General features: G+C 37.4%; 1 long non-coding RNA gene across 1 annotated transcript; it reads left to right on the top strand.

The window, feature by feature from the left end:
* The first annotated feature begins 2,597 nt into the window (after positions 1–2,597).
* LOC131486044 (uncharacterized) lies at positions 2,598–9,011 on the top strand. Its single transcript, XR_009249155.1, has 2 exons — positions 2,598–4,238; positions 5,738–9,011. It is a non-coding gene; the product is annotated as an uncharacterized LOC131486044 (long non-coding RNA).
* Positions 9,012–13,285: the final 4,274 nt, after the last annotated feature.

The following is a 13,285-nucleotide window of genomic DNA, read 5'->3' as shown; positions in this document are numbered from 1 at the left end:
TGCATGGGTTACGTCCTCGGCAACAGTTTGATGAAGTATAGATGTGTGTTTTTACTTTTTTTTTTTTTTTTAATTTTTTAACGTTTATTTTTTTTTGAGACAGAGAGAGACAGAGCATGAACAGGGGAGGGGCAGAGAGAGGGGGAGACACAGAATCTGAAACAGGCTCCAGGCTCTGAGCTGTCAGCACAGAGCCCGACACGGGGCTCGAACTCACAGACCGTGAGATCATGACCTGAGCCGAAGTCGGACGCTTAACCGACCAAGCCACCCAGGCACCCCAAGATGTGTGTTTTTAATCTGCAGGTATCTAAGTCCTCTTAGGAAAATTACCTCCCTAAACCTATAACCTCAGTCTAACCTTGAGAAAAACTTCAAATTCCAGTAGAGGGACATCCTATAAAATACTTGAGCAGTACTTCTCCAAACTGTCAAGGTCATCAAAAACAAAGTTGGAGAAACTGTCATACCCAAGAGGAGCCGAGTCCAAGGGGATATAACAAGTAAATGTAATGTGGGATCCAGGGACAGAAAAAAGACATTAGGTAAAAACTCTAAGGAAATATGAATAATCCATGGATTTTAATAATATAAAGTATCAATATTCATTTATTAACTAAATGAATAAATACATTTATCCTGTAAGATGTTTATAACGGGAGAGACAGAGAGGGGATATATAGAAACTACTACCTTATCAATTTTCCTGTAAATCTAAACTAAAATAAAAAAGTCTTAAAAAATTACATTGAGCTAAGAGAAACAAAAATAAAGCCTTTCATGAAGCCACCATGAAGAATATTAGTACGGTATAAACCCATAGCTTAAATATTTAATGATAGCTAAATACAGACATAGATGGAACATAAAACACAAATACCTGCATTTGTTCCTGGCTAAAGAGACCATGCCCAGTGTCTTTCTGTATACTGCAGAAATCCATTTGTACTAGGGTAGTTTTCCATAGGTTGAAAATCAAGGATTTATTATCCATGTTACTTCAGTAATTTCAGTATTAACAAGGATTTGTAATGTTAGATATGTGAAACAAAATAGTTTTTTTTAGATATCAATTATCTTTTTCCCTTCAATTTTATTTTTTTTATTTTCCATAATGTATTTTTTTTAATAATTTAATAATTTAATCCAAATTAGCACATGGTGCAACAACGATTTCAGGAGTAGATTCCTCAATGCTCCTTACCCATTTAGCCCATTCCCTTCCCACAACCCCTCTGGCAACCCTCTGTTTGTTCTCTAAGAGTCTCTTATGTTTTGTCCCCCTCCCTGTTTTTATATTATTTTTTGTTTCCTTTCCCTTGTGTTCATCCGTTTTGTATCTTAAGTCCTCATATGAGTGGAGTCATATGATACTTGTCTTTGTCTAATTTCGCTTAGCTGAAACAAAATCTTTTCATCAGTTTACATACTATAAACCAGAAAAAGTGTGGTTTTTAATTGCCTTTGGCTCATTAGTTAAGATAATTTGAACATATTTTTAACTTGGATTACAGACTATTATAAATTAATTTGAGAATGGTAGAAAACAATTTGACAGGGCTTTTCTAAATCATTAACAAAAACAGACATATGCATGATATTGTTGCTCAGATATTGTTAACTATTTATTTTCTAACGTAAGTCTAGTTATGGACCAGCAAAAGCATAGCTAGAAATGCAAGTGAGACCTTGGATGAGTTTTGATAAAATACATTAAATCAATAACTTCTTTTAGAAAATGTAAAAACACTAGATACGATTGTGAGGAGAAATCTGCAGTCAAAACTCTAGAATTTCCCTGTACACAGATATAACCAAACATAGAACTCATAAATGGAATATAATCAGTTACCACTTATATTAATTTGCACTAATTATGCAACCTGGCAGGGAAATACTGTTGGGAGCTAATTGGGCTGTTCATGTGAATGAGTAGAAACATAATAGTAGAATCAATTAACTATTGTTCTTCCATTTATTGAATAAGATATGAGATCCCCTTTCAACTTGCTCTTTTAAAATAACTGTGACAAAATTATTGAAATGGTATAAACATAAAATAATGTTAAATATAATTAGCAAAATAAATGAAATCACACACTATCTATCCAAGAGTTCTCTAGAAATTTAAAGGAAAAGTTGTCCCAGTATTGGCTGAAATGTGTAATCTGTGGTTATATAGGAATCATTACAACATAGTCATTCAACAATTGTATCATTTATGTGTGTTTCATAAATACTTAGACAAGGTAGTCCTGCCCTCAGGGAGCTCTACTAATCGCAATTTGTAAGTTTGGCACTCTAGAATACCAAAGATATATTGGTAAATGGAAAAAAAAAAAAAGTTGTTAAATATTTCTGTGTATAATACGAGCCAATAAAAACCTGGGGTCTAGGAAAAAGCGTGAAGTAGTATACACCAAAATATTATATCTTGGAAATAGGATTACAGGAAACTGTCTCTTTTATTGATAAAATTTATCTGGTAAATTGTTAGTTGATACTGTGACAGGCACCAGCAGAAGCCTGATGCCCAGACCCAGGAAAGTTAATAGTGGTAATGAAACTGCATGTGCAGTAGACCAATTCTCGACAGTGATAAACTAGTGAAGGCTACCGGGCTACTGAGGTTCTTCTTAATCCATGAATGAATGAATGGATGATTATGGGAATGTTAGAAGAAAATATTCAATTCACTGGGCTGTTGAAGCCACAGTGACTTGTCAGATGCTGATCATCATAAGAAGGAGGCTAGAAATAAAGCCAAAAAATTCTGTAGATTCATCTGTGTGATTCTCACAAATGTATTTCAGGAAAGGCAATCATAGATGTGTTTCTGATACCTCATCGTTCATCACCTGAAAAAAATGGGTAGATTTATTCTCTGTTGCCCTGGAGGCTGAATTATTTGGAAGGTACAAGGAAGCAGATTGCAGTTTAAGATGGGAAAGAACTCTATTCACCACTGAAATTGCTGCCTTGCAAAGAAATGGACTTCTGGTCCCTGGAATTGTTCTAACAGTTGTTTTAAAATGTAGGGTTTTTTACTGAGGTATGGTGGGCCAACAGATCAGGGGATGACTGCCCTTGAAAAAGCTAATTTGTTACAGTTCCCAAGAGGAAAGGACACACCATGCCACACAGGCACACACAGGTAAGCGTCAGGTTAGGTCAGGAGGCAGAAGGAACAAGGGGAAAGCAAGGCGTGAGCCTTTATTGTGGTTTCCGTGGTCAAGACCGGGTAAACACACTTAGGATTTGCTACTTTAAATAGGTTCAGCAGGCTCTGGGGTATAGAGGCTGTCTCAAATTGTCTGGTACCTTGCCCTGTGGTGATTAGGACAGGGGAGTATTGACAGGGCAGTGTATGAGCCAGATAGAGGAGGTGGGGCTCTGGATTGGTTGGTTTGTAAAGGAAAGGCAGGATCCTGGCTGTCTCTAGGAATCAGCTAACTGGGGGTGGGGCTGTGCCTCCCCTGTCAGTAAGGCCCCCAGATGCCAAAGCATCAAGAATACAGGAAATAAGAGCATGTAATGAATACACACGCTGGTTTACATAAATCATAAATATGGTTCCTGCTTGGTTAGAGGCTGAAATAGATGTTTTCTAAAACTGTGATTTGAATTCAGTCAGACTGTTGCCAAGTCTCTAAGTTAAACTGAAAACAAAGAAATGGGAGATGTAAGAGTTCCAGGGATCTATACTGGGACTTGTCATATTAACTTTGTGTTAATTCTGGAAAGGGGAGATGATGTTAAAGTTCATTTAGGAACATAGTGCCAGCTCGACAGGGTAAGCCAGAGTTCTCACACAGTTTTGTGAGTAGACAACAGTGACTTACAAGTGATGAACAAAAAAACTGTGAGGTTTAGGGATAAATAGACAAAACTATGAGTACCATGGTCTCCTATGTATTATTTAAGCTCAGAAAGAGATCTCTATAGCTACCATTCCAGGGTGTGGCCACAAAAGTATCTCTAAAATGCAACCATTAGAAAGGGGGTTGAAAATTAAGCAGAGAATTTTACCAACCATTACAAGAAACAAAACACAAAATTTGTCTCTCCTTAACCTATGTATGGTTTACTTATCGCATTTCAGGTGAAAGGGTGAGTTGAAGAAAACCCCAAGAAAAATAGCACAAGTGACCAAGAGAAGGCCAGCCACTAGACGTGTAGGCCTGTCAGTCTGGAAGTCAAGGCTGAGAATGAATATTATCCAAATCCATAAAATCAGGGTGAGTATGGATGGTTAGGGTAGGTTAAACTTGGATTTACTGACCAAATTCCTGAGTGCTAATAATTAAGGCAGCAACCCTTAAAACTTAAGAAAGAAATACTTAGAGGCAAAAAGGTTTATGTTTATGCTGTGTAAGAAACAGGGATTATTCTACCCAGAGGTGGTATAGGGAGACATAGTTTCGAAACTGAGTTTTAGGTGTTTTTAAGTTTATTTATTTATTTTGAAAGAGAGAGAGAGCACAAACAGGGGAGAGGCAGAGAGAGGGAGAGAGAGAGAATCCCAAGCAGCACAGAGCTGGATGCAGGGGTTTTAACTCATGAATCATGAGATCGTGACCTGAGCAGAAATCAAGAGTCAGAGGCTTAACCGATTGAGCCACCCAGGCGCCCCTTGAAATGGAGTTGTTAAGCAACAAGAAATACTGGAAGCTATTTGTGTAAATTCTCACTTCACACATGGGCAAAGTGGCCCAAGAGAGATTAGGTGTCTTGGCCTAGGTGACACAGTTAGCAAAATCCAGGTAATCCAAGTTTCATTAATAAACATAAGCACTCTGTCAGGCATTGTACAAAGTTCACTCTACCCTGCCATGTGATAAGATAAATCCATTAGCAATCTCTAGAGGTTTCTAAAGAGTTTTTGATAGAAGCTAGAAATTTAGTAATATATCATTTTTAACACTGACAGCATGAAAGACAGTTTAGCAGCCTTATAAAACATATCCTCATACAACTGTCTGAGACAAAGACAGGATAGACCATTAGATAGTATTCATATTTGATCACCCTTATTTAATGCTTGGTACTTGTAAAGCTGCCAGAAATGAAGAAATAAATATCTACCTTTTTGATATCTATGTGACAGCTCTCTATCAGCACAAATAAACAGCAGTTAATGATTCACCCACTGTCATCCCTGGGTTATGTGCAGACATGGAGGTGTGGCCTCAAAGACTGATAAGACATTTTATTTTTCTCCTGTGTTATATCCTTATAATTAGATGGGACTATGTACACTGAAGCTTGGAAAATCCATAGTACTTTAATGAAGTTTGCTATGATATATGTTCTTTAGTTGTCATTTCGGAATTTTTTCCTAGACCCTGTTCCTCCCATCAGAAGTATCTTTAGAAAAGCCTCATTTTTTGCTGGATTTTACAGATTCAGATTTTATGAAGATTCAACCCCAAAGCTCCTTTTTTATTTTCACTTTTGAAGAACACTTTAAAGCAAATATAATAATATAAATTAAATTATAGGGAAAAGGTTTAAACTCATCACAAAAACAGTTTTCCAACATTTTGGAAGTATGTATCTTCGTATAAGCAATTGTCATGCTATCATAAAACTGTTCCTACCTATTGGATAGGGATCTTGAAAAACAAGATAGTATAACTTAAGTATTCCACAGCTCTTCTCAGAAATGATGGTGGAAACTGAGTAAGCTCTTGAAATCTCATTATACAGTAAGTTTTCTTTTAGATTATTTTTGTAGGACTGACCTTATTCATTTGACAAGTATTTTTCAGCATCTACAGTGTGCCAAGCGCAGGGCCAGGAGATGTGAAGACGAGTAAGACCGTCGTCACCTTCAAAGACATGCATGACTATGCTCATGGCTCTGCAGCAGTTTTACTCGACCAGGAATAATAACAGAAGTAAATTGACATAAATGTGTCTTTTCCGGCAATACAGTGAAACTAATTTCATGGTAACAATAGACTAGAATCCTTGGGATTTATTTTACGCACCTTTATTTGGGAAATTTGGGTTGTTAACCAACATATATATGCCCATTAAGGTAAGTGTGCTCTTGGCCCCCTTTACCTATTTCGCCCATCCCCCGCACTCACCTCCCCTCTTGTAACCCTCTGGTTGCTCTCTATAGTTAAGAGTTTACTTTTTTATTTGTCTCTCTTTTTTTTTCTTTGTACAGTTGGTTTTTTTCTTAAATTGCACATATGAGTGAAGTCACATGGTATTTGTCTTTCTCTGACTTTCTTATTTCGCTTAGCATTATAGTCTCTGGATTCATCCACATTGTTGCAAATTGCAAGATTTCATTCTTTTTCATGGCTGAATAATATTCCTCTGTGTGTGTGGTGTGTTTGTGTGTGTGTGTGTACACACATATATACCACCTCTTCTTTATCCGTTCATCTATTGCTGGACACTTAGGCTGTTTCCATAATTTAACTATTATACATAATGCTGCAATAATCACAGGGGGTATATCCCTTTGAATATATTGTTTTTGTATTCTTTGGGTAAATACTTAGTAGTGCAATTATTGCATCATAGGGTAGTTCTATTTTTAATTTTTTGAGGAACCTCCATACTGTCTTCCACTGCACAAGTCTGCATTCCCACCAACAGTGCACAAGGGTTCCTTTTGTTCCACATCCTCACCAACACTTGTTTCTTGAATTTTTTATGTTAGTTATTCTGACAGGTGTGAGATGTTTTCTCAGTGTGGTTTTGATTTGCTTTTTCCTGATAATGAATGATGTTGCACATCTTTTCATGTGTCTGTTGGCCATCTGGTATGTTTTCCTTGGAGAAATGTCTGTTCATGTCGTCTGCTCATTTTTTAATTGGAGTATTTGGTTTGGGGATATTGAGCTATGGAAGTTCTTTGTAGATTTTGGATACTAACCCTTTACCAGATGTGTTATTTATAAATATCTTCTCCCATTTAGTAGGTTGTCTTTTAATTTTGTTGATTGTTTCCTTCACTGTATAGAAGCATTTTATTTCGTTGTAGTCCCGATGTTTATTTTTGCTTTTGTTTTTCTTGCCTCAGGAGACATATCTAGAAAGATATTGTTATGGATGATGCCAGAGAAATTACTACCTGTGTTCTCTTCTAGGATTTTTATGGTTCAGGTCTCACATTAAGGTCCTTAATACATTTTGAGTTTATTTTTGTGTATGTTGTAAGAAAGCAGTCCAATTTCATTCTTTTGTTTGTAGCTGTCCAATTTTCCCAACATGCTTTGTTGAAGAGTCTGTCTTTTCTCAATAGGTATTCTTCTCTGCTTTGTCAAAGATTAATTGACTGTATAATTGTGGGTTCATTTCTGGCCTTTCTATTTTGCTGTATTGTTCTGTGTCTATTTTTGTGCCAGTACCATACTATTTTGATTACTACAGCCTTGCGATATAACTTGAAGTCTGGAATTGTGACACCTTTGGTTTTTTGGGTTTTTTTCTTTAGCAAGATTGCTATTGGCTATTTGGGGTCTTTTGTGGTTCCATACAAGTTTTAGAATTGTTTGTTCTAGTTCTATAAAAAAATGCTGTTGGTATTTTGATAGGGATTGCATTAAGTGTGCAGATTGCTTTGAGTAGTATGGACATTTTAGCAATATTCTTTCAATCCAGGAGCATGAAATATCTTTCCATTTGTTTGTGTCACTTTCCATTTCTTTCACCAGTGCTTTTTTTTAAGTTTATTTATTCTTAGTAATCTCTACACCAGCGTGGGGCTGCAACTCATGACCCTAAAATCAAGAGTTTCATGCTCTTCCAATTGAGCCAGCCAGGTGCCCCTGCCATCAATGTATTATAGTTTTCAGAGTATAGGTCTTTCACCTCTTTGGTTATGTTTACCTCAGGTATTTTATTATTTTTTACTGCAATTATAAATGGGATTGTTTTCTTAATTTCTCTTTCTGCTACTTCATTATTGGTGTATAGAAATGCAATGGATTTCTGGACATTGATTTTGTATCCTTTGACCTTACTGAATTCATTTATCAGCTCTAGTAGTTTTTTGGCAGAGTCTTTAGGATTTTCTATATATAGTTTCATGTCATCTGCAAAGAGTGAAAATTTTACTTTCTCCTTACCAGTTTGTATGCCTTTTATTTCTTTTTGTTGCTTATTTCTGAGGCTAGGACGTCCAGTACTATGTTGAATGAAAGTGGTCAGAGTGGACATCCTTGTCTTGTCCCTGATCCTAGAGGGAAAGCTCTCAGTTTTTCCTCATTGACTATGATATTCGCTGTGGGTTTTTCATATGTGACCTTTGTTATGTTGAGGTGTGTTCTCCCTAACCCTACTTTGTTCAGGGTTTTTATCATGAATGGATGTTGTACTTTGTCATACGCTTTTTCTGTGTCTATAAAATGATCATATGGTTCTTATCCTTTCTGATGTGAGGTACCACACTGATTGATTTGCAAATAGTGAACCACCCTTGCAACCCAGGAATAAATCCCACTTGACTGTGGTAAATGTTTTTTTTAGTGTATTGTTGGATTCTGTTTGCTAGTGTTTTGTTGAGGATTTTTTGCATCTCTGTTCATCAAAGATACTGGCCTGTATTTCTCTTTTTTTGTGATGTCTTTATTGCTTTTGGAATCAGTGTAATGCTGGCTTCTTAGAATGAATTTGGAAGTTTTCCTTCCTTTTCTATTTTTTGGTAAAGTTTGAGAAGAATAGGTGTTAACTCTTCTTCAGATGTTTAGTAGAATTCACCTGTGAAGCCACCTGATACTTGTTTGTTGGAAGTTTTTTGATTACTGATTTAATTTCATTGCTGGTAATCAGTCTGTTCAGATTTTCTATTTCTTCCTGCTTCAGTTTTGGTAGGTTATGTTTCTAGGAATTTATCCATTTTGTCTAGGTTGTTCAATTGTTGGCATATAATTTTTCATAATACTCTGTTACAATCCTTTGTATTTCTGTGGTGTCATTAACCAACATATTTAATTTGAAGAACTCTCTTGTTCCTTGCACAAAATAAAGTTTTTGAGAAGCAGTGATTCAGAAGTCTTTTTGCCATAAAAAATGGGGAAAATGAAGATTTAAAGCCCACAGAAGGCAGCTCTATACAAGCACAATTTCTTGAGTAATTATTGTAAAACCTCTACCTTTGCTTTAATTATCTGAGTAACTGCTTCAATCTTCATTATATATTGATTATTTAAAGATGACTACTGATTCATGTGTGATAGATATGCCTTGGAATAAAATATGGATCTAATATGTTGCTAAAGATATATTTTATTCTGTTTTATTGGCCAATAAAAATTGGCCACTTGGTATTTGGAGATAATGTGTGGTTAAGCTTTTCTACTGATCTACTAATCAACACAGTGTTTCTCAAAGTGTGTTTCAGAGAACGCCAGTTCTAGAGGATGTTAATAGACATTGTGCAAAAATGGTTCAAGGTCTAACTACTTTAGGAAATATATCTATTTCCTATGGAACTTGAGAAAACCAGCTTGTGACCAAGAGAAGGAGATAGGATGTATAACATTACCTAAACATTCAATCAAAGAACTCCTTTTCTTAGGAACAGGGTGTTGTGTAATACTTTGGCAAATACTCATCTAGTGAATTCAGGTTGTTTGGGAAGATAGTTGAAAGTTGATTGTGTAGGTAAAGATATTGTAACTTATTTCTGCATTTCAGAGGGACCACAGAAGAAGGTGAAATTGATTGAGCATGGTGGGCGAGGCACTGTTCTGACAACTTTACATACATTCCCTTGTTTAACATTCAGAACAACCTTATGAAGTAGCTACAGTCACCGTCATTTTAAAACTGTCCACATTCATATGGCCAAGAAGTGGCAGAATGAGGGTTCAAACCCACTATACTTAACTACTCCCCTATATGGCATTTCTAGGACTGGTTATAGGTCTAACCTTCCCAAAGCTGTCTAGCCTTGCACTAGTGTTAACAGAGTTCAGTGTTCAGTGTTAACAGAGTGCTTTTTTGAATGTTCTCTTGTCCTTGTAGGGCTTATACCCAATGGGTACTCTTCCTTTCCTAGCTTCTCATAGGTATTATCACTTGTTTATTTTTCTAGATAACCTGCAGAATAATTTATCATGTTCCAAAAATAAAACAAAAATTTTGTTGTGGCTTTCATGGTGTTAAAACTCTAAATTAATAGGAAGAAAATTGACATTTTATGATATTCAGTCTTTTTGTCCATTAATATGATTTCCTTTCAATCTTTCAATCTCGGGTCTTCTGAGGCAGTTTTATAGTTTTCTTCAAGTGCATTTTAAGTAACGCAGACTTATTTAGAGATGAACAGAACCCATCTTCCAAAACTCATCTCAGTCCTATAATGTTTACCTCACCTTTGGCCCTCTCTTCATCCCATGCTTTACCCCTAACTGTATGTCCCCTTCTCTAATCCTTGACAGACATTTGAAGTCTTATTCTACTATTTGATGCTGATATTTATGCTGCTGCTTCTATCCCCAGAAATTCTCCAGCAAGGCAGGACCCCTCAGTACCTTCCTTTTACCTCTACCAATCGTCTAGAGCAGATCTCATTTTCCCTGCGTCTCCTTCCTGTTCCACCCCGATTTCACAGCATTACTGACCTGCCCTCTACCCTGCAGGCTCTTCCATTGTTGGAATGCTGCCCCACTTATTTCTTGGCTCTGCACCTCCCCTTGGAGGTTTCCTCTTCCACTTCCTTCCCTCACCAAACCGGACAAGAGCTGTGACCTAAACAACTCTACCTCCCCATCTTCTACCTGACCCACATGGTAGAATTTCAACAGATGTTTCGTCTCTTCCCCTGAAGTCCCATCGACAGAGATGGCGCAACTGGCTTTTTAAAATAAAATAATACTTGTGTTCATCTTTCTCCACCCTTGAAAGGATCATGACTGCCACCTAATTTTCATCCAAATATACATAAAGCACAAGGGATGCTTTTAGGAAGGCAGGAGGGAAAGTGGTGTTGGCAAAGCAGCAGAACAAGATAGCAGTTCATTTGTACACATAGCCGGAAGTTGATTGTTGTTCATAGTTCAGAAAGTGGCTCATCACTACTGTGTTACCAGAACATTATCATTATATTTAAATAGGTGAGGTTTTAAACTTTATATATACTCCTAAGTAAGATTTCATTTTGCTTTAGGATAGTTCTAGAGATTTCTGTTAATTCACATCTGATAGACTCTCTTGTTTTTCTCTAATAGAACACTTCTCTCATTTGACAATTAAATCCAATAAACTAAATAAAGGATAGTAACAGCAGTATTTCTGGCTTCTTCCATGTCCATCTATCTGTAAGAATGTAATCATTAGTTGACATTTACTGAGTGCCCAGTGTTTATGAGTGAGCTAAGCATTGCAAGGAGATATAAAAAGAGACGTGTGATTCTTGTCCTTTAAAAGCTGACATTTGTGGTGTGGAGGGGTGGGGTGGATGCCAACAGAGAGCTCCTAAATAATTTTTTAAGCCTCTGCTTAAAGACCCAGCCCCAGAGAATGCATGAAAGGAAGGTTTTCAACCAGCCTTTGCATAGGGAAACAGAAAATCCCAAGAAAGTGTTCCCTCGATTGCTACAATTGTACATTTTCCTCATTGAGTCATAGACTTAATGGATGGAAACCAGATAATCATTTTACCATCAGTGTAGAGAGTGCAGGAACTGAGTGTGGAAATGAGGGGGCGAGTCATTTACTTCGTCTCATCTACAAGGAAGAGGTATGGACGCTTCAGCATCTTTACACATCTGCTATTTCAAAGTTCTGAAAATAAACCACCATCACCTTTCCCCCCAGACCACTTCAGCTGCCTCCTGACTGGACATCATACCCATTCCTGCCCAGTGAGCAAACAATTGAATATCTGATGGGTCTCTTAAACCTTCAATCAACTATAATAGGTACTTGGCTCAATCTGATTAAGAAAAATGAACATGAGGGGCACCTGGGTGGCTCAGTTGGTCAAGTGTCCAACTCTTGATTTCAGCTCAGATCATGATCTCACAGTTTGTGAGTTTGAGCCTACCCCCCACCCTGATCGGACTCTGCACTGTCAGCACAAAGCCTGCTTGTGTGTGTGTGCTCTCTCTCTCTCAAAATAAACTTTAAAAAAAAAAAGTGAATATATTCTGGTTATTGCCAGAAAGAAACATCTCCACAAGTTTGTTTCAGCTAGTCTGCCCACAAGCTTTTGCTGAGTCTCTCCAAGGGATGTCAGGTGCTAGGCTGGCCCTGGGTATGTAGCTTAATAAGAAGTAATGCTCTCTGCCTCTGAGTTGCTTACAGAGTCATTGGGACTAGAGATTTGAAAAGAGGTCATCATGGTGTGATGGTGCAAGAAAAGTGTAATGGGGACACAGTAGGAGGCAGTTACCTTTTTCTTTCTTGCAGTGGGAGAAGGAATAGAACTAGGCTTTGAGAGATAAACATTCTAAGCAGAGGAGACAATGTGCACAGGCACCAAGCCTGGTCTGGGAACGCAAGCAGCAACAGGGGAATGCCAGAAGGGCAGATGAATCCAGCAGTGAAGGGTCTTATATTCGAAGCTAGGGAGATTATCTTTATCCCATGGCTGAGAAGCCAAAGGAGGATTTTACACAAGGGAAATTGAGTAATTCTAGCAGCAGTGTGAATGATGATTTGGAGTAGGGTAAGAGTAGAGGGCAGGGAGGCCAATGGGAGGCTGTGGCCAAGGTCGATCTGGAGATATTGATGGTCTAAGTCAGTGCCTTAATTCCGGGAAATGATGGGAATGGTAACAGGGCCTGCAACGTGCTTCATTAATTCACTGAAAGAAAGATTTATTCTCCATCATTTTCAAGAACACTCTCAATTAATTCATATGATCAGCCACCAGAAAGATGCAAATCAAAACAACAATGAGATACTACTTCACACCCACAAGGATGGTTATAATCAAACGCAAAGATAATAAGTGTTGGCAAAGGTATGGAGAAAGCAGAACCCTCATATACTGCTGGTGGGAATGTAAAATGGTGCACTGCTTTGGAAAAGTATGGCTCTTCCTTAAAAGGTTAACATAGAATTAACAATGACCCACCAAATCCACTCCTAGGTATATGCCCAAGAGAAATTGAAAAATATGTGCACACAAAAACTTATACATGAATGTCCATCGCCACATTATTCATAATCGTCCAAAAAGTGGAAACAACCCAAAGGTCTATATCTTAGTCAGTTTGGGCTGCTACAACAAATTATCATAGATTGAGTGGTTTAAACAACAGAAACTTATTTCTCACAGTTCTGGAGGCTTGCAAATCTAAGATCGTGG

The sequence above is a fragment of the Neofelis nebulosa genome, chromosome 1 (assembly GCF_028018385.1).
Source record: "Neofelis nebulosa isolate mNeoNeb1 chromosome 1, mNeoNeb1.pri, whole genome shotgun sequence".
Lineage (NCBI taxonomy): Eukaryota > Metazoa > Chordata > Mammalia > Carnivora > Felidae > Neofelis > Neofelis nebulosa.
This window is presented reverse-complemented; position numbering and strand designations above follow the sequence as displayed.